A 20,578-nucleotide genomic window follows, 5' to 3' on the forward strand; every position below is an offset into this window, starting at 1 on the left:
AGTCTCTCTTTTGTCTGATTATCAATCAATCCACATTGTTTTCATTAATCCTGTTACTTCTTCAATGATATGAAATTCTTATTGAAACTTTGAAATCCATGTGTAACATGACTGATTGCACTCAGAGGCAAGTGCAGAGTTCAAACATACTTTTAATAGCTAACAATCAGTGGCCGATAGACACAATAGTCCTCCGGTGAATGTGAGGTAAGATGGGAAAACCAGGGTTTATATTAGGGTAGGTGAGGGTGGAGCCAGGGGAGGAGCCAGCCACCTGAACAACAGACAGACAGTGAATTCTAGTTCACTGCAGCATGCATGATTATACTTCCCATCATTGTCAGTCAAGCCACGTGTATTAAATGGATGGCACCCATGGTTTAAAGAACATTCTGAATTGTAGACTTACTGCTGGATCACAACATACTAGATATCTATATGCTTGTTACAGGAACTCCCAAAACTATGAGGTGAAGGTGGGACAACTGATGCATAAATGCTGACAATGTGAACCACTTTAGGCTGATTACTCAGCAGCACACTGGAAGAGACGAGCAGAATGCTGGGGCTCATGTGGTTCATGAAAAGGCCCACTCTCTTTATCAGCAGAAAGAGCGATAGTGATGGCTGCACAAAGAGTCTCCTGAGCCAAATGGTATTCAATACAAATTTTACCAGCAAGCTGCAAGGTTCCTGGTTCAACATTCAAGATTCCTACTGTATATATAGGTGTAAAAATCAACACTATTTTTGGCCAAAAATATCTGGTATTTTCCATAAAAGTTGACCCCTCCCCACCTATTTCTGGCCCTTGCCACCTGCCCATCTAAATTCCCAATGCACTGACCACTATGTCTCACCCAGATTTAGGCCACCTGTCCACTAGAGCTCCTGATGCTCTGACCACACTCTAGCCTAGGCCCTGGCCAGCCTACTGCCTGCCCATTAAAGATGCTGACATCCTGAATTTAGACTTGCCACCCAAATCCTGTCACCCGACCACCAATCCAAGCGCCCGACACCCCAGTTTCAGACTTATCACATGGTCTTGGCCCCTCGCCCTCCCATCTAAGTTCTGACACCTCGAAAAATGCAGGTACTTACTGGAGTTAAAAGTATTATTATTGAAATAATGGACAGCTTAAATTTTACCCTAAAAATTGATACCAAAATTCAATTATTACACATGTATATACAGTATTTTGTCAAGTAAACACACAAAAAAAGTAATATACATAATATACATCAGCATTTTCCTGCCAAACGAAGAGCCATCTCTAGCATTGCCCAATGTCCCAAAAATAAGAGACAGAGAAGCAAAAGCGTGTCCCTTCAGAGACATGGAGTGTCCATGGATTCGCTTCCAGTGCTCCTTTGCCTTCTACAGACTCTTGTTCAATTCATTGGCCACCTGAGGTCCATATAGAACCATTGAACATTACAGCATAGAAAAAAAGGGCAATTTGGCTCTTGTAATCTGTGTCAAAGCATCATGCCAACTAGTCTCACTGACTTGCACCCATCCCATAATCCTCCAGACCTCTCCCATCCAGATGTCTATCTTAAAAGTGAGTCCGCATTTATAATGTCAGATGGCAGCTTGTCCACACTCCCACCACTCTGAGTAAAGAAGTTCCTCCTAATGTTCCCTCTAAACCATTCCACTTTCACTCTAAAGCTATGTTCTCTTGTATTTTTCTCTCCTAACCTAAGTGGAAAGAGCCTACTCTCATTTACTCTATCTATACCCTCATAATTTTGTAAACTATCAAATCTCCCCTCATTTTTTTATGCTTCAAGGAATAAAGTCCTAACCTGTTCAATCTTTATCTTTAGCTCAACTCTTGAAGACCCAACTTCATCCCAATAAATCTTCTCTGCACTCTCTCAATCTTACTGATATCCTTCCTGTAGTTTTTATGTTTATATGAATGTTTTCATTTATATAAAGTTTTCAGTAATGCTCCACAAAACAACAAATCTCATGACATGTTTTCAACAATAAATTCTGATTCTAGTTGAGTGGTGTCACAACAACCTTGCACAATGATAGCAAAGCTAAGGAACTGATTGTGGACTTTAGGAAGGGGACACCAAGTCAACACAAACCAGTCCTCATCAAGGGGTCAACAGTGGTAAGGGTAAAGGTGCTACCCCTCTACCATCAGACTCCTCAATGACAACTCAATCAGACTCTCATTTAAAGACTCTCACTTGTGCACTTTATTGATTTTCTTTTGTTCTCTCTGTATTGCACGATCAGTTTATTTGCATTTGTTCTCTGTTTACAGTTCTTTTATTTGCTTAGATAAGTTTATATTATACAGTTTATTTTTTGCACTACCAATTAAAGATAATTCTGCCATGCCTGCAGGAAAATGAAATCTCAGGGTTGTGAGTAATGTCACGTATGTACTCTGACAATAAATCGGAATTCAGAAAATTTGAAAAATATCTGAAAGAACTTCAAATTCCTCGGTGTCAAAATCTCTGAAGGTCTATCCTGGGCCTCCATGTCAATTTGAAAAGGATAGCCATTGGCTATACTTTGTGAGAATTTGAGGAGATTTGGGTTGTCACCAAAGATTCTCACAAACTTCTACAGGTGCACTGTGGAGAGCAAACTGACTGGTTGCTTCACTGTCTGGTGAACTCTCCCATGCCATTATGCACATTAAGCCTTCGCTCCATTAATGACATTAACAAGAGGTGGTATCTCAAGAAAGAAGTTGCTATCCTCAAAGTTCCTCGCCACCCAGGATATTACCATCAGCAAGGAGATTCAGGAGCCTGAAGATGAAATCCAAATGGTACAAGAAACCTTCTGAATGGACAAAGAACCACAGACACTACCTCACTTCTTACTTTTTCTGCACTTATTTATTCATTTGAAAACATTGTAATTTACAGAAATATTTGCACCTGTAAAGCTGATGCAAAACAATTCTTTGACGCATTTTCATGACAAAAAATTATGATTCTGATTTGGAGGTATGATCTGTCATCAAGTATTCCATTAAATAGATTTTTGACTTTTTTTTTGATGAGGAAGAAAACCCAGCATGGATTAAAATAGAAATCGATAAAATAGGAAGAGGAAATCAGAAGATTATATATATATTAATGGGAATTGAAATTATTATCTGGGGAGAGGAAAGCACCCTTATTAAAATATTTGATTCATATTTGAAAGATTATATATATTAATGGGAATTGAAATTATTATCTGGGGAGAGGAAAGCACCCTTATTAAAATATTTGATTCATATTTGAAAGATTATATATATTAATGGGAATTGAAATTATTATCTGAGGAGAGGAAAGCACCCTTATTAAAATATTTGATTCATATTTGAAATTAAGTAAATTACAAGATTGGAATGAGGAGCACTGTCCTGCCTACAATTCCTTTATTACAAAATCAACACATTTCATTTTCAATGGATATTCAATTTTTAATTATATGGTTTCAAAAAGGAATTAGATATTTATAAGATTGTTATGAAGGAAGGAATTTAATGTCATTTGTACAATTACATGATAAGTATGGGATGCAAAATAAAACATTTTTTTTGTTATTATCAATTATGGGCTTATTTAGGAGATAAACTAGGTCCAACAACTGAAATGTGGAGATGTAGAAATGTTGCTATATCAAGAAATTTATTTCAACTATGTACACTTTTTTGCTGAAGGGGACTTTTAAACAAGTCTAGACAACTTTGGGAGACAGATTTAAATAAATTCATCAGATTTTTGCCAAGATAGTATGATAAAAACAATAAATGTTAGATATAGGTTAGTTCAATATATATTTTTTTACATCGATTGTAATTACATCACTAAAGTTAAATAACTTGAAGTCACATCTATACGATTAGTGTTTCGATGTGGTCAGGAGATAAGCACTTTATTTACATTTCATTTTGTCTTGCCCTAATGTGAAATCTTTTTGATCAAATTTGGTGCATTATTTAGAATGGATTATAGGAAATAAATTTCCATAAAATCCAATGTTATTTTTATTAGGTAATATTGAAGGGATAAGACCAAAATTGAAATTACTTAAATATCAAAAAAGAATTTCTAAAGATTGCCTTAGCAGTATCAAGAAAATGTATCACAGTAACATTGAAATCAGATAACCACCTGAGTATGGATCAATAGAACAGAGATGCACAGCTGTGTTCCTTTGAAGAAGTTAACTTATAATCTGTGAAATAAGTATGATGTATTTTTGAAAATTTAGCACCCATACATAAGAATTAGGGGAATTAGTTTATAAACCCTTTCCTTAAGCTCTGAACCTCTTTATCCTCCTTGGATATATTAAAAGATATAAATGACTAATACCATGTGGTGAGGGGGACCCTCCGGCAACCAGGTTTCTATTCTTGCTTTCCTACTTTTCTTTAATCTTTTTCTGTCTTTTTTTGCTTTCATTTAATTTCTTTCTCTTTCCTTGTCTTGATGTATGTTTGGGGGAGAGGGGATTATTGTACGCTTCTCTAATTTCTCTTTTTATGCCTTCCCTCACCTCTACATTACTATTTGGAGGCCTATATACCACCCCCACTAACGTTTTCCGCCCCTTGCTATTCCTCAGTTCTACCCATATAGATTCCGCATCTTCTGAGTTAATATCCTTCCTGTCAATTGTGTCGGTCCCTTCTCTCACCATCAAAGCTACCCCACCCCCTTTTCATTCTTGCCGATCCCTCCTAAATATTGTATACCCTGGGATGTTAAGTTCCCAGGCTTGCCCACCTTGCAGCCATGTTTCTGTAATCCCAATCAAATCGTATTTGTCTCAATTTGTCTCGTATTTGTCTCAATTTCCACAGCCAGTTCATCTACCTTGTTCTGAATGCTTCTTGCATTAAGATTTGGTTTTTTCACCCTCCTTGCTCTTTCTGATTTTTGACTTTCGCTGCCTAACCCAACTTTTCCTATTTTATCTTTCCTGTCCTTTGCCCTATCATACAGGTTCCCAGCCCCCTGCCAAATTAGTTTAAACCACATCCGAAGGCTGCACCAAACCTAGCTGCCAATATATTGACCCCTTTTGGGTTTAGGTGTAACCCATCCTTCTTGTAAAGGTCATGCCTTCCCCAAAAGAGATCCCAATGGTCCAAGAAGCCAAAACCCTGTCTTTTACACCAGCCCCTCAGCCACACATTCATTTGTCTTAACCTTCCATTTTTGTCCTCAGTTGCACTTGGCACAGGTAGCAATCCAGAGATCACCACCCTGGTGGTCCTGTTTCGTAGCTTCTGTCCTAGCTCACTGAAATCCTTTTTTAGAACCTCCTCTCTCTTTTTATCTATGTCATTGGTACCCACATGTACCAAGACATCAGGCTGCTTCCCCTCTCCTTTCAGAATACTCTGGACCCGATTTGAGATATCTCGTACCCTTGCACCAGTGAGACAGCACACCATGCGGGTATACCTATCTTGCTCACAGAATCTCTTGTCTGTACCTCTGACACTGGAGTCCCCAATGACCACTGCATTACTTCTTACCTTTTGTACCACCGTACCAGGCTCAGTGCCATCGACCTGATCACTGCGGCCAGCTTCTGTCAGGTCATCTCCCTCAATAGCATCCAACACAATATACCTGTTGCTGAGAGGAGTAGTCACAGGTGTGCTCTATATTTTCCAGGCATTTTTCTTCCCTCCCCTGACAGTTACCCACTTACCTGACACATATGGACTCGGGGTAACTATCTCCCTGAAAGTTGAATCTATGAATTCTTCACCCTCCCTTACCTGCTGCAGGTCCTCAAGCTGAAGCTCCAGATCCCCAACTCGGTCCATAAGGAACTGCATCTCAGTGCACCTGACGCAGATGTGGCTATCTGGGAGGGTGGAACTCACCCATGGTTCCCACATCTGACACCCAGTACCAAGCACTAAGCCCATAGGCATGACTGAGTTAAAATAATGCCGTTTACCTTTCACCTCACCTGCTTTCGCCTAAGCCTGTTGAGCCAAAGCCTGGCAGTCCCACTCCTTCGCCGCGTCGCTTGCTCGCCGGGCCGCTCACCTCACCTTCTTGTCACTATCACCAAGCTCTTCCACCTCCGACATAGTCGATTGAAGTAGGCCCAAGCCCCGGTAAGCCCCTGACTTTTATAGCTTATCTTCTCGTCACTTTCCCCAAGCTCCTCCTCCTCCTCCGACTCACAGCCCGACTCTCTCCGAGCTCCTCCTCTGACTCACAGCTGAGCCAAGTAGGCCCAAGCCCCGGTAAGCCCCCGACTTTTATAGCTTACCTTCTCGTCACTTTCTCCAAGCTCCTCCTCCTCCTCCTCCTCCTCCTACTCCTCACAGCCGATTCAAGTAGGCCTGCTTAGGCCTTGCATACATGGATGAACATCTCTGAAGTCCTGAAATGGCATCCAAGATTTTCCTTGATGACTTCAGACACCAACCAACTTGTTTTGGCTTCTCCTTGCATTCCGATGTCAGATACAGGGACAAGCCTGTATTAAGCTCACAGAGGCTCTGATTTTCTTTTAAATACTATTTTATATTAAAATAAAATTGTTTAGTGAATGTAACATGGATGTATATGCTATAAATTTTGAGTATTTGCTTTGAGAATTTTTGACAGTGGTATATTTCCAAATTTGCCCCAAAACAAGATATTGCTACTTAAGCCTACAGGGGATGATGCCCACTGCTCCTCTGTTTTACAGAAAATGAATGTCAAAGAATAATAGTCTAAGCTATTGGTATTTCATTGCAAATGTTAGCAAAAATAACAGATTGTAAGATAGCCTACTATTACAAATATGAACATTCACCATTTTGAATGAGTCATAGAAAGTGCAAAACAGAAATGTTCATGCACCTTCATAACAGGATGCTGCTTTTAAACAAATCCATCAGTTAAGGCGATTAAGTGATAAACATTAATGTTCGTGATGGTGCATTTTGCTTGAGTAATCTTAAAAATTCAAAAAAGGGTAAAAGGATGTACCAATAGTTCTGATCTTAATCAGCTTTTACCTTTAAAATCTGCTTTTGCTCTTCAAACAACAATGGATTATAGCAATGGAGCTCCTCAGAATTTAGGACTATTTTCATGGATACAATGTGGAGCGCGTCGAAAGAACCAAAGACTTGTTGATCCAAACCAAGGCTTTTATTAACTAAAAGACTGGAGTATATCACCAGTAGGTCGACCAGTCCAGAATGACCTGGTCTGGCTAGGAGGAATTCTTTAAGACCTGCCTCTAGGTGTGGATACACTCTCAGACAATCACAGTCATCCTACACTACCATCTGTACATATACATATTGGTGATGGAATTTGTACTATCACATAGAGGTAAACTATATGTTTAATCCTAATGTTATAGTGATCGAATTCGCAAACAGTTGCCATTTCTGAATTGTAAGTGTTATGAACCCTGGACGACTTTATTTTCAGACCAGGACTGAAATGCAGCAGGAGAGAGAGAGAGAGGAGCTCATGCTATGTTAAGTTCTGAAGCCACACACTGGGAGAACCCGTGCTGAAGCCAGTGTGGGCTCATGGAGAGCATGTTTGCTGTTGTCAACCCCTCTCTGCCAATCAGGAGAGCTGAAGGCATGCACTGGGACATCTGAAGCACTCAATGTGCTGATTTTGAACTGTCAGAATGATGACAGTTAGTTGGATGGTGGCTAGTCAGATGGTCAGCATGTGTATGGGTGCCCGGCAGCTTCTGCAGAAAGGAGGCTGAGTTGCTTCATTCATGGGTGCCAGCACTGCCGAGAGGAATAGTCAGTGTCTTACCCAGCAGTTTCAGTTAGAAGAAGGGATACTGAGCTGCTTTGTCTGTGGGTGCCAGCACTGATGTCCTGACAGCAGTTTGTGACACTCTGACTCCCAGAGTGTGTGGGTGTCCAACCTGTGGTTCTCCAGTCCCCTTTCAAGAGGAGGACTTTGTGTGGCAGAAGTCACTTGACAACCCAAGACAGAGTTTCAGAGGAGAAGACTTGTGTGACAGGTCATTTGGCAACTCTAAACAAAGGATTTTGTTAGTGACTAAGAGGTCACTGTGTGAAAATTCCCTTTGTGAAGAAATTAAAGCTGGTCGTTACCACATTCGAAAGACTCCTGTTCCCTTGTCATGGTCACCAGTCTGCAGTGATTGCAGTCATCTCTCTCCACGTCAAACTAAAAGACCTGTATGCAACTAAACTAAGAAATCCACACCTGGAGATCAGATTCTGTGGACTGTTCCTTTGATTGACTGACTTGAGGTTTTTGTTTTGAGTGTTTTGTGGAATTTTGGACTTTGACTGTAATGGTCTGTTTTTTTTTCTACATACACGTTATGAATATCTTTTGTTAGTATACAGTTGCCATAATGGCTGAAGTTTGGGTGTTAAGTTTATTGAGTTAATTCTATTATTGACAATTGTTAATATATTATGAGTTAAACTTAATCCATCTGTTTATGTATCTTTCATTTGCTGCTGGTGAGGCGTAACATAAGCAAATGAAGTTTATTATATTACCACATATTCAAAATGAGCTGCTTAAATAGGAACATTTAATTTACTGTTGATTTTTTTTTTAAATAAACTCTGTTGAATAAAAAAATTATGACACTGAAGAATCTGATTCACTAATTTGCTATCATTATTCAATCTAACCTTTCTGTCATTCTTGACCCAGAGCAATGTAATTTGCTCTTGAATTAATTCTGAAATTATCTAATAAACCATTCAGTTTATAGTAACTATATTAAAACCATAGAATATTACAGCACAGAAACAGGCCCTTCAGCCCATCTAGTCTATGCTGAACTATTTTTCAGTTTAGTTTCATTGACGCATCCAGTTCATAACCCTCTGTACCCCTCCTATCCATCTACATGTCTAAACTCTTCTTAAATATTAAAATTGATCTCACATTCACCATTTCAGCTGGCAGCTCATTCCACATTCCACAATCTCTGTGTGAAGACACACCCCCAATGTTCCCCTTAAACTTTTCCCCTTTCACCCTTAACCTATATCCTTTGGTTTGTACCTCACCTACCCTCAGTGGAAAATGCCCAGCTACATTTACTCTGTCTATTCCCCTCATAATTTTAAATACCTTTATCAAATCTCCCCTCATTCTTCTACACTCCAAAGATTAAACTCCAAACATGTTTAACCTTTCCTGAAGTTAGGGCAACATTCTAGTAAATCTTTTCCACACTCTTGCTTTCATATTGATATCTTTCCTGTAGTTAGGTGACCAGAACTGCACACAGAACTCCAAATTTAGCCTCACCAATGTCTTATGCAACTTTACCATAAAATCCAAGCTCCTGTACTCAATACTTTGATTTATGAAGGCCAGTATGTCAAAATTGCAATTTATAACCCTGTCCACCTGTGATGCCACTTCCAGGGAATTATGTATTTGTATTCCCAGATCTATCTGTTCAATCACACTTCTCAGTGCCATACCATTTACCATATTTGACTTTTGTTTGTCCTTCCAAAATGCAACACCTCACATTCATCTTTATTAAATTCCATATGCCATTTTTTAGCCAATTTATCCAGCTGATCGAGATCCATCTATTACCTTTAAAGCCTTCCTCGCAGTCCACAACACCTCCAATCTTAGTGTCATCTGTAAATTGTTGATCCAATTTACTATATTATCATCCAGATCATTGATATAGATAACAAACAATCAAAGGTCCCAGCACCAATCCCTGAAGCACATCCATTCTGAGAAGTATTCATCCACCACAGCTCTCTGGCTTTTCCTGTATTGCCAGTGTCTTATCCAATTTACTACTTCACCATGAATACCGAGCTTCTAAACATTCCTAACTAACCTCCCATGTTGCACCTTTTCCAATACCTTACTAAAGTCCTTGTAGGCAACAAACATGGCCTTTCCTTCATCAACTTTCCTTGTAACCCCCTCGATGAAATCTATCAGGTTTGTTCAACATGACCTATCATGCACAAAGCCATGTTGTCTATCCCTAACCAGTCCCTGTCTATCAAAAACACTGTATATCCGATCTCTTAGAACATCTTCCTTTAATTTACATACAGCTGACATCAGGCTCACTGGCCTATAATTTCCAGGGTTATATTTGGAGACAATTTTTTTTAACAACAGAACAACTTGCACTACCCTCCAATCCTCCAGAACCACACCTGTGGCTAAGGAACTAAAGCCACTTTAATTTTGACATTAGCTTTCCTCAAGGTCTGAAGGATCTTGTCAGGCCGTGGGGATTTACCCACTTTTATTTGCTTTAAGACTGCAAGCACCTACTCCTCTTTAATTTGAAGAGCTTGCATGAACTCATTTCTTGTTTTCTTAACTTTTCTTGACCCTGTGCCAGTTTCCTGAGTAAATATTGATCCAAATAAAACATTTAAGATCTCCCCCTTCACAGTTGACTCCATACATAGCCAATCATTCTGATCTTCAAGTGGACCATTTTTGTCCCTTACTATTCTTTTGTCTTAAAATACCTGTGAAAACCCTTAGGATTTTCCTTCACATTGTCTTCACATGTCTTCTTTGAGCATTCCTGATTTTATTCTTGTTTTTCTTGCATGTTTTATTCTCCTTGTGTTCCTCATTTTCTCTGTGTTACTATACCTGCCATACACCTCTCTTCTTCTGAACCAGATCCCTAATATTCCTCAAAAACCAAGGTCACATGCCTGTTAACTTTGCCTTTAACCCTGACAGGAACATTTAAACTCTGTACTCTCAAAATATCACCTTTGAAGGTGTTCCACTTACCTCACACATCCTTGTCCAAAAGCCAATTATCCCAATTCACATATTCTAGATACTTACTCATTTCCTCAAAATTGGCCTGTTTCCAGTCAGAATCTCAACCCAAGGCCCAGACCTATTTTTCTCCATAATTAACTTGAAACTAATAGCTTTAAGATCACTGTACACAAAATGTTCCCTACACATATTTCTATCTGTCCTGTCTCGTTCCCTAATAGAAATCCAGTTTTTCATTTTGTTTAGTTGGTATCTCCATCTGTTGATTTAGAAAACTTTCCTAAACACATTTGGCAAACTCCAAGCCATCCAGCCCTTTTACAATATGGAAGTCCCAGTCAATATGTGGAAAGCTAAAATCTCCTACTGTCATAACTTTATGTTTCCTACAGCTGTCTGCCCTCTCTGCTGATTTGTTCCTCCATTTCTAAAGTCCATATCATTTATAGTTTGCTCATACCTTTCACATTCTTTAGCTCCACCCATGTAGCCTCAGTAGATGAGCCATTCCTATACCTGTTCCGGGCCAGCAAGGTTCTTCTGTACATTAAAGCCTATTGTTCCCTTAGCCTAGTCTTCGTGGTTACTGGTAGTACACTACAAGTTGTTCAAAAGACTGGTTAAACAATGCCATGATAATGTCATACTTATGGAACCATATCTTAAAATCTCTAATATTTGCTCATCCATCTCAATCCACATGTTTGTCCCATTGCACTGGTCACATGGTATACAGGCAGGAATGAGACACAATGCTGATCATATGAAATCTTATGACCTGGTCAAATTATGGACATGGAAATCTCCTTCAGTTACAACTTGAATTACTTGCTTAACAAATGAAATGATTTTACTCCATATTTAACAACAGTTAGAAGAGCACTGAAAGTAGTAAGAACACTTCATGTCCAACATTACTGACCAATCTGAATGAGTACTCAGTAATCAGACTGGATCTTCTACAGATAATGAGGGAGTCAATACAAGGGACACAAGTACCAAATGCACTTTCATAAATCTATCTGATTTAGATGCATTGTAACCACAGCAGCATTGATGGGAGTGACCTCAACATTGTCCTTTTGGAGGCAATATTCTACTTCACTTTGGGGACATCCTCCTTTATTAATATTTTTAAGAATTGTAGATACAAATCATCTAAAATAAAAGCAGGCAACTTTGGAAACATTCAGCCTGTCAACCTGTCAATCAGCATCGGGGGTCGGGAGGGGGGGGGGGGGGGGGGAACGTTGGCATTTCAAGTTGGAGAAAGAGGGATTTAAAAAAATAATTAGACATAAGTAATTTTAAGTTACAGAGAAAATGGCAGAAGAACTGGCATCATGAGGAATTTTGTACATCTATTTGTTTCTCATATCTTTCTATTCTCCATCCAGATTTATTCATTCCAATATATCCTTCTAGATGCAAAGGATTTATTTGCAGGCATTGCCTTCCAGACCTCTCTAAATATTTTCCATTTTTCCCTTTTTTGGAGCACATTTTTGTTATTTGCCTTTGTAAAATTTGTCAAACTTTGCTTGGCTATGCATTTTGGCATGCTAATTTGCAAATAAGTTATGTTTGTTCCCTAACACTTTGCAACACTGAGCTACTGTTGGACTGCTGGGAGATTTTACCTCTATAAATTTTGAAAAGTTTGGGACTCCCATAAATATGTGCATGAATATGGATGTCCCAATTGTCTATGTAGCAGGTCACTGGTATCAAAATCTCTGGACTGCATTTTAAATCTGCTATTTGCGTTGAATATTTTTCAAAATATGTTTGGAAGCAAAAGAAACCAAGTGTTATAAGAATATTTTTTCATGCTAAATGTTATTAGTAATGAAGGAAATAAAATAATGCAATTATTAAGAACATAAGAAAGAGGAGCAGGAGTAGGCATTCCAGCCCATTGATCCTGCTCTACCATTCAATAATACTCAACTCCATCTACCTGCCTTTTCCTGATATCCCTTAATTTCTTTAATTCTGTAAAAATCTATCTAACTGAACCTTAAATATGTTTAATGAAGTATGCTTCCCTGCATAGAGAATTCCACAGATTCACTTTTCTTTCTTTGGCTTGGCTTCGCGGACGAAGATTGATGGAGGGGGTAAATGTCCACGTCTGCTGCAGGCTCGTTGGTGAGTGACAAGTCCGATGCGGGACAGGCAGACACGGTTGCAGCAGTTGCAAGGGAAAATTGGTTGGTTGGGGTTGGGTGTTGGGTTTTTCCTCCTTTGTCTTTTTTTCAGTGAGGTGGGCTCTGCGGTCTTCTTCAAAGGAGGTTGCTGCCCACCAAATTGTGAGGCGCCAAGATGCACGGTTGGAGATGATATCAGCCCACTGGCAGTGGTCAATGTGGTGGGCACCAAGAGATTTCTTTAAGCAGTCCTTGAACCTCTTCTTTGATGCACCTCTGTCTCGGTGGCCAGTGGAGAGCTCGCCATATAACACGATTCACTACTCTCTAGGAAAAACAGTTTTTCCTTATCTCGGTCTTAAATCTTCTCACCTTGAAACTTCAGGCTGTGTCCTTTAGTTCTAGTATCACTTACTAGTGAAAACAATTTTCCTGCATATAACTTATCCATCCTTTTCATAATTTTATATGTTTCTACAAGATCTCCTCTCATTCTTCAGGATTTGAGTGAGTATAATTCCAGACAAATGTCTACTAGAAAAGTGGCAATGAGTGGTATGCACTTAACATTTTACTGAACAAATGGTACACTTAGTAAGAGGTAGTATACTTAGTAAGAAGTATGATTAATAAGTTTGCAGGTGAATTAGAAATTAGTAGTGCTGTGGAGAGCAAGGATGATTTTCCAAAGCTCTAGCAGGACATAGATCAGTTGGAAATTGGGCAGAGTGTTGGCAGATGAAAATGTAATCCTGACAAGTATGAGTGATGGATTTGGGAAGTTAAAAAAGATGGCAGAGTACTAAGGAATATTGATGAACTGAGAATTATTAGATTTTAAGTCCATGGCTTCCTGAAAAAGTCAACATGGGAGGAAAGGATGGAGAAGAGGCATTTGAAATGCTTTCTTTCTTCCATTAGGGCATAGAATGCAACATTTGGCAGGTTATTTGCAACTTTACATAATATTGCTTAGACTGCACTTAGAGTATTGTCACTACACTACAGGAAAGTCTCAACAAAAGGTTTGATCTGAACTGTAACTCCTTATTTTTTTCCAAGAAATACTGATCAACTAGCTGAGTTCCTCTATCTGATTGTTCATTTGCCCCAGATTCCAGTATCTGCAGTACTTTATGTCACAGAAGAAGGACGTTGCCAAGATTTTTGAGTTCTCAACAGAGGTTGAATAGGCTGGAGTGAAAGAGAGCGGGTAGGGTAAAAGGGGGAAGTGAATGACAGTTTAGGGATAGGGTAAAGTGACTTGACTGATGTATATAAAATTCTAAGAGGTATAACAACAGTATATAACCAGTATGTTTTCCCCTTGATAGGAGTATCAAAAACAAGAAACCATAGATTTAAGGGGAGTGGAGAGATTTTTTTAGAGAAGGGAAAGATTTTTTTAACGCAGTATGTCTCTTCAATGCATTGATTGTAAAGTGCTTTATTTCAACTGTGATGGAGAGAGGTAAATTGCAGTGAATTAGGATTTTGTTTTTAAATTAGTAGAGTAAATTTAAATGTATTGAACTATTTTTTATCTGTTTCCACATTTTAAGTGTTTTCATTATATTTTTAGCATTTTAAAGTATCTTTCACTTTCTTCAAGTTTTTTGTTTGTCTTTAATACTCCCTGAATATTTATTCAATGTTTATAAATGTTTTTAATAAAGTTGGCAGCTGATAGGGCTGGGAAAATGATTTTACTGATAAATTGTTGGAGGGCACCACATTATTTGGGATCTTGCCAATCTTTTTTTCAGTTTGGACTCATGTTTGGGGTGGAACTTAATGTAATGGAGGAGTTTGAAAGAATATTATCTGTGAAAGGAAGTAGAAAAATGCTCTCTGGGAATTCTAGGCTCCAATATCAGTTACCACAGAATGCAACTCATTATTTTATTGGATTCATTGCCATATTTTCAAATCTTCCCAGCATCAACCACCATCCTACATCAATTATCTCTTTCAATTGCACGACAAATGTTCACCGAAACTTCCTTTGTTCTCTTAATATGCACCTTTTCCAGATTGAGTCATAACCCATGATTTATAGCATGGAACAGATAACTTCTTTTATCTAAAAATTAAAGTCTAAGCTTTATTAAAAATAAAAAAAGGCACTCTGCAATAAAAATGACCTTGGGAAAGCTGGTGTCAGATATCATATGTTGTACATGAGTGATGGTGACACTTGGATTCTTAAGGGGCTGATCCATGTGACCTTCTAAAGAGAACTGAGGCATTTGTCTTATAGATCAACAGCAAGGGCCCTGTTTTAGGTGTCACAAGTCATTTGTTCCTGATCCTTCTAATGTATTTTTGACATCTGTCATTTCCAATTTGATGAAACATAACCTAAAAAGAAAAGAAAATATTCTGAAAATAGACCATAAGCCAAACAGCATCTGTTGGAGAGAAACAAAGTTGACATTTCCATATAATGGCATTTCATCAGAACAAGAACAGTTCTGGTAAAAGGTCATCAACTTAAAATATTACATTTATTTTATCCCTTCACATTTGAATTTTTGAATATTTTGAGAATGTTTTGATGTTATTGTGGAGTATATTTCTATGACATTACATGTGAGACATAGCTATGGGTTGTATGCAGTGCCTGAATATCAAGAAACAAAATATAATGAAGACAAAAGAAATAGAATAAAAAGAGAGAAAGGAAATGCATGGTTGTTGGAAATACAGTATAGAATTAAAATGAAAGCCTCAACAATCTAAATTGCACTACGGAAACCGAACAGCTCTGAATATTTTTCAGAATATTTATGAAATAATTAGGAACTACCTTTTGGAAGAAAACGTTCTCATATATTGGATTGAACAAAATAATATTGCTAATGAATAATAAATAATGCTAATGAGCAAGTCATGAAATTTGGTGTTTTTGCTACAGCATCATGGTGCAAATTTTCATGTTATAACCATCTTACAATATTACTATAAATAAAAAAATTAAAATCATAGTTCACAAAAAGTAAGGCAGTGTCTTTGGTTCATTGATTATTCAGGAATCTGATGACAGAAGATGTCCTTGTGCTGTTGAGATCTCATCTTTAGGCTCGTCTGTGGTAATAACACAAAATTAAATATGGATACAACTTTAATGCATGAAAAGACCCAAATGCTTATTTCAAGGATAGTGTAAGAAAGAGTTAAAAAAAACACCACAAATTTCTGAATGACCTATAGTATTCACTATTCGTCCTCAGAACCAGGCACTCACTGTTGACCTTCCAATGAGGGCCATGAAATTGCTGGGTTGCTCTTGTAAGTATCAATTAAACTCACTGTGGAGGAATGGTGGTGGCATTTAATAGAGTAAAGACCCTTGTAGTGATGAGATTTATGTTTCTGCAATGCTGCTCAACCCTGAAAATAAAAAAAAAGAATAAATGACATAGTGGCTTTTGATTCCTATGAGGACTAATCTGTTCCCATAGTATATTTAAATCTTGATTATTTCTTCACTTTCCCTTACTGGTTATTTTTTGTTTTCTCTCTCCCTTAATTAAATGTCCTTTTCTCTCTTTTTGTTTCTCTTTTTTGCATCCAATTTGACCTGAATTCATTTAAAATTCTTCTCTATCATTCTCTGTATTTGTCTCACTGGTTGAGAAGTTAGATTGGATGTCCTGTCATTTCCCGAGGACTCATATACCCTATGGACCTCACACCATAATTGCAAGCTTCCTTCTCTATCAATTTGCAGCACAAAATAATTTTTGAAATATGGGATGAGGAAACAAATACATGAATCCATGACCTTATGGAGAGGTGCCTTGATTTAGCAAAGCCTCTGCATTATTGATTGTGCAAAAAAAAATTAATGATGGGAAGGTGCTTTTAATGAATAGTGCAGAAATTCATCATTAATGAATAATACATTGATTATTAATTTTCCAAAATCTTCCTTTGTCGCTCGCATTCAATAGTTAGCTTTAGAATTATCATTTATTTTAGGCTGCATAGCCCCTTGATTGATTTGCTCTGTACATATCAAACTGTATAAGCAACATTTTAAATATTGACATTATCTTGACCTGCTATCTTTTCCAAGTATTTCTGTCAATCCAGTTAATTCATATCATAGCTATAATTTACAATACAAGCAAGCTTTGTTTAACCCTGCTTGTCATGTGAAACACATTCAGTTTAGTGACGCACCTTTCTCTGATACATTTACCAAAAAATACTATCATTCTGGAATTGGATTATAGATCCAAAGCAGCACAATTGACCTCCATTGATTCAGAGGTGTGCAGTAGTTTCAGATTGCAAAATTTAAGATGTAAATGTCTTCTCACTGACCATTTGTTTAAGACTTGGAATACAAGGCTGGGCACAATGTATTACTTAAACCAATTGCTACACTCTGTGGCATTATATTTTAACAGCATTCCAGCACACAAATGTTTTCCATTTAGCTGCAAATACTCTATCCTCTTAACTTTTATTGATAAGACTTCAGAAAGGGAGAGGTAGCAGAACAGAGGGAGCATCTGCATCATATTTTAGGCCTTGATGAGAACATGAACATTTGACAGAATGAACATTGTCAGATGAGCTGAGATACAGTTCAGGCTTACAGTGGAGGCACTGGAAAGAGAAAGCCACAGAACTGACCTCTTGCTGTAACACATCCCTCAACATGGAAAAGTGCTGAAAGACCTCACAAGATGTCTCAACACAAGAGCACTAAACACTTGGGGGTGAACCTTACATGCCATGCTCATTAAGCCATTGAATTGAAATTAATTGAAATTAATTGTTTATTGTCACATATGCAAGGATATAGTGAAAAACATACAGGCAGTTCATAAAAAAGATGTTACCATCTGCACCATTTTGCATCCAAAAAGAAGTTCAAAGAGAATGATAACAAGATGAACTATGACAACAGCATAATTTAACTCTAGATTAGCACTACCATTACAGAAAAATCAGATTTAGAATATGAATACAAATATATGTAACAGTGGCTTCTTGATGCGAATCCGGCATGATTATCCTCACTCTGGCCTGCTCCCCTATCTCTCTGCCATCACAATATTCTTCTTCAGACCAACCTCCACCATCAAAACCACACCCCTCCCTCTCCACAACCATCACCACCTCCACTGGTACACTCAGTGTGGACCCCTGGATGGATGAATTATTTTCCCACCACACGGGCACACTCAGCCCATGGCCCCCAAGATTGTCAGTTGTCCCCCCTGCTGTAGTCCTGTTACATGCTAAATATGGGATTCACTTGCTGATCTTCTTGACCTTCTCTTCCTGCTGGAGGACCTTAGCACACCTGTTGATTTTGTTATTCAGGAGATAGAAGAAGTTGAAGTGTAAAACCCTGCTTGTTGATGACTGGAGGATGACCTAGGAGAGCTGCAAACATCAGCACTCCACTGTGAGAAATTCGGAGGTCCTTTTAATGATAGTGATTGTGGTTGCAAGGTAACTAGCAATGCCTTAATGTTTGATAATATTTCACTGCAACCAAGGGCTGACACAGAGCAAGAGACACAAAGTATGCAGATCTGTAATGGAGACTTGCAGCCTCATGGCCTGCCTCATGTGCTGATGTCTAAGAACTCACACATACAAATACAAGATGAAACATGGCATCAGAAGTGGGATAAAGGAAATCAGAAGGAAATACTTTAAAAAGTAAAATCTAAAGTCAGCAACTGATCATTGAAGAGAAGTGAACACAGTGAAAAATGCAAAAATTACATCCACCAGTGAAACTTCAGCTGGCAGTAATGTGGCTGAAAATTGGGACAGATTTAAACGGCATTTTGGATTGTATTTAGTGGAGGTCGGAGCTGACAAGAAAAGTGATAAAGTGAAAGCATTAGTTTTCTTGTATGTCGTGGGTGATGAAGACCTGGAGGTGTATAATTTGCTACTGAAGGAGACAAAATTAAATTGGAAAAAAATAATGGAACAGTTTGAGGCATACTGCATATTTAAACTTAGCATGACATTTGAGAGACAAAGATTTTTCACGTGTACATAAAATGGAAGAAAGTATTGATCAGTATGGAAAGAATTGAGAAACAGAAGCAAAATGTGAACTTGGTGGACTAACAAACTCGCTGTGTGTGGTGTTCCAGATAATAGTCTCAGGGAAAGACTGCTAAAAGAGCAAAATCTAGACCTGCAAAAAGCCATAGCATTCTGTAGGGCTGCAGAAACTGTAAAAATGCAGGCAAAAGAGATGTTCAGTGAAACAGGCTGCAAATGAATGCAGTGAGCAAGAACAGACATAAGCCATTTAACAAAGTGGAAAGAGAGGCATGGCAGTGAACAAAAATGAAAGGGACAATTGAAAGCCATGTCATCGATACAGTACACAACACCTACCGAAAAAGTGTCCAGCATAATATGGTAAACTATGCTATATGTACAACAAAAGCAACTATTATGCCTGTTGCTGTAGGATCTAAGTGCAACAAAGCAAGGTTCATGCAGTAGGTGAAAGGGAGATAGAGGAATTCTATGTGGATGTTGTGACTGAAAGCAAGAAAGAAAGCAGAGACTGGATGTTGAGATTAAAAGTGAATGACATACATTTCAGTTAAATTGGGCACTGGAGCACAAATTAATGTAATATCAGAGACTGATTTTAAGAAGAATAGACCCAGACCAAAGATGTATGGAACAAAAGTGAAGGTGACAGGATATTCAGGTACCAATATACCAGTGCAAGATGAATGCAGGGTCAAAGTGAAACACCAGGACAAAGAGAACATGCTAACATACATCATGGTACCAAAGGATATACAGGCCATACTAGGTTTAACAGCCTGTGAGAAACTGGACATGGTAAAAAGAGTCCTTGCTGTGGAAAGTGAAGGAGAGACAGTCTATGATGAACATGAAAGAGTACAATGACCTATTTCAGAGTCTCGACTACCTTCCAGGAGAAAACATGATCAGAGTGGATAAACATGTGCCACCGATAATACATCAAAGCAAATAAGTTCCATTTGAGCTTTAAAAGCAACTAAAAGCAAAGTTGGACAGGATGAAAAGATTGAACATGATTCAGAAGATAAATGATCCAACAGAGTGGGTGGGTTCACACATTGTTGAGGACAAAAAGAATGGAAAGCTTAGAATTTGTTTGGATCCAAGAGATCTAAACAGAGCAATAAAGAGAGAACATTTTAAGCTTCTGAAACATAAAGAAATCATGTCACAGTTTGCATCTGCAAAGTTTTCCAGCAAGTTAGATGCATCATCAGGATTTTGGCAGCTGAAATAGGATGAAGCAAGTTCAAGACTGTGCATGTTCAATAGTCCATTTGGCAGATACAGATCCCTAAGGTGACCATTCGGAATTGCCTCAGCTCCTGAAGTGTATCACAAAACTATCCATATGCTCTATGAACACCTGGACTGAGTTGATACCTCAGTAGATGACTTTATAGTATGGGGAACTACGAGAATGAAGCATGATGAGAAACTAAGAAAAGTGCAGGAAGGAACAAGGAAATCAAACCTGAAGCTGCTAGAGAGAAATGACAGCTCAGGGTGACAGAACTAATGTTGTAGGAGATATTATTGGCAGTGAGGGCATCAGACCAGATCCCAGAAAGGTGTCCACCATTGGGAACATGCCAAGGCCACAA

The sequence above is a fragment of the Narcine bancroftii genome, chromosome 7 (assembly GCF_036971445.1).
Source record: "Narcine bancroftii isolate sNarBan1 chromosome 7, sNarBan1.hap1, whole genome shotgun sequence".
Taxonomy (NCBI): domain Eukaryota; kingdom Metazoa; phylum Chordata; class Chondrichthyes; order Torpediniformes; family Narcinidae; genus Narcine; species Narcine bancroftii.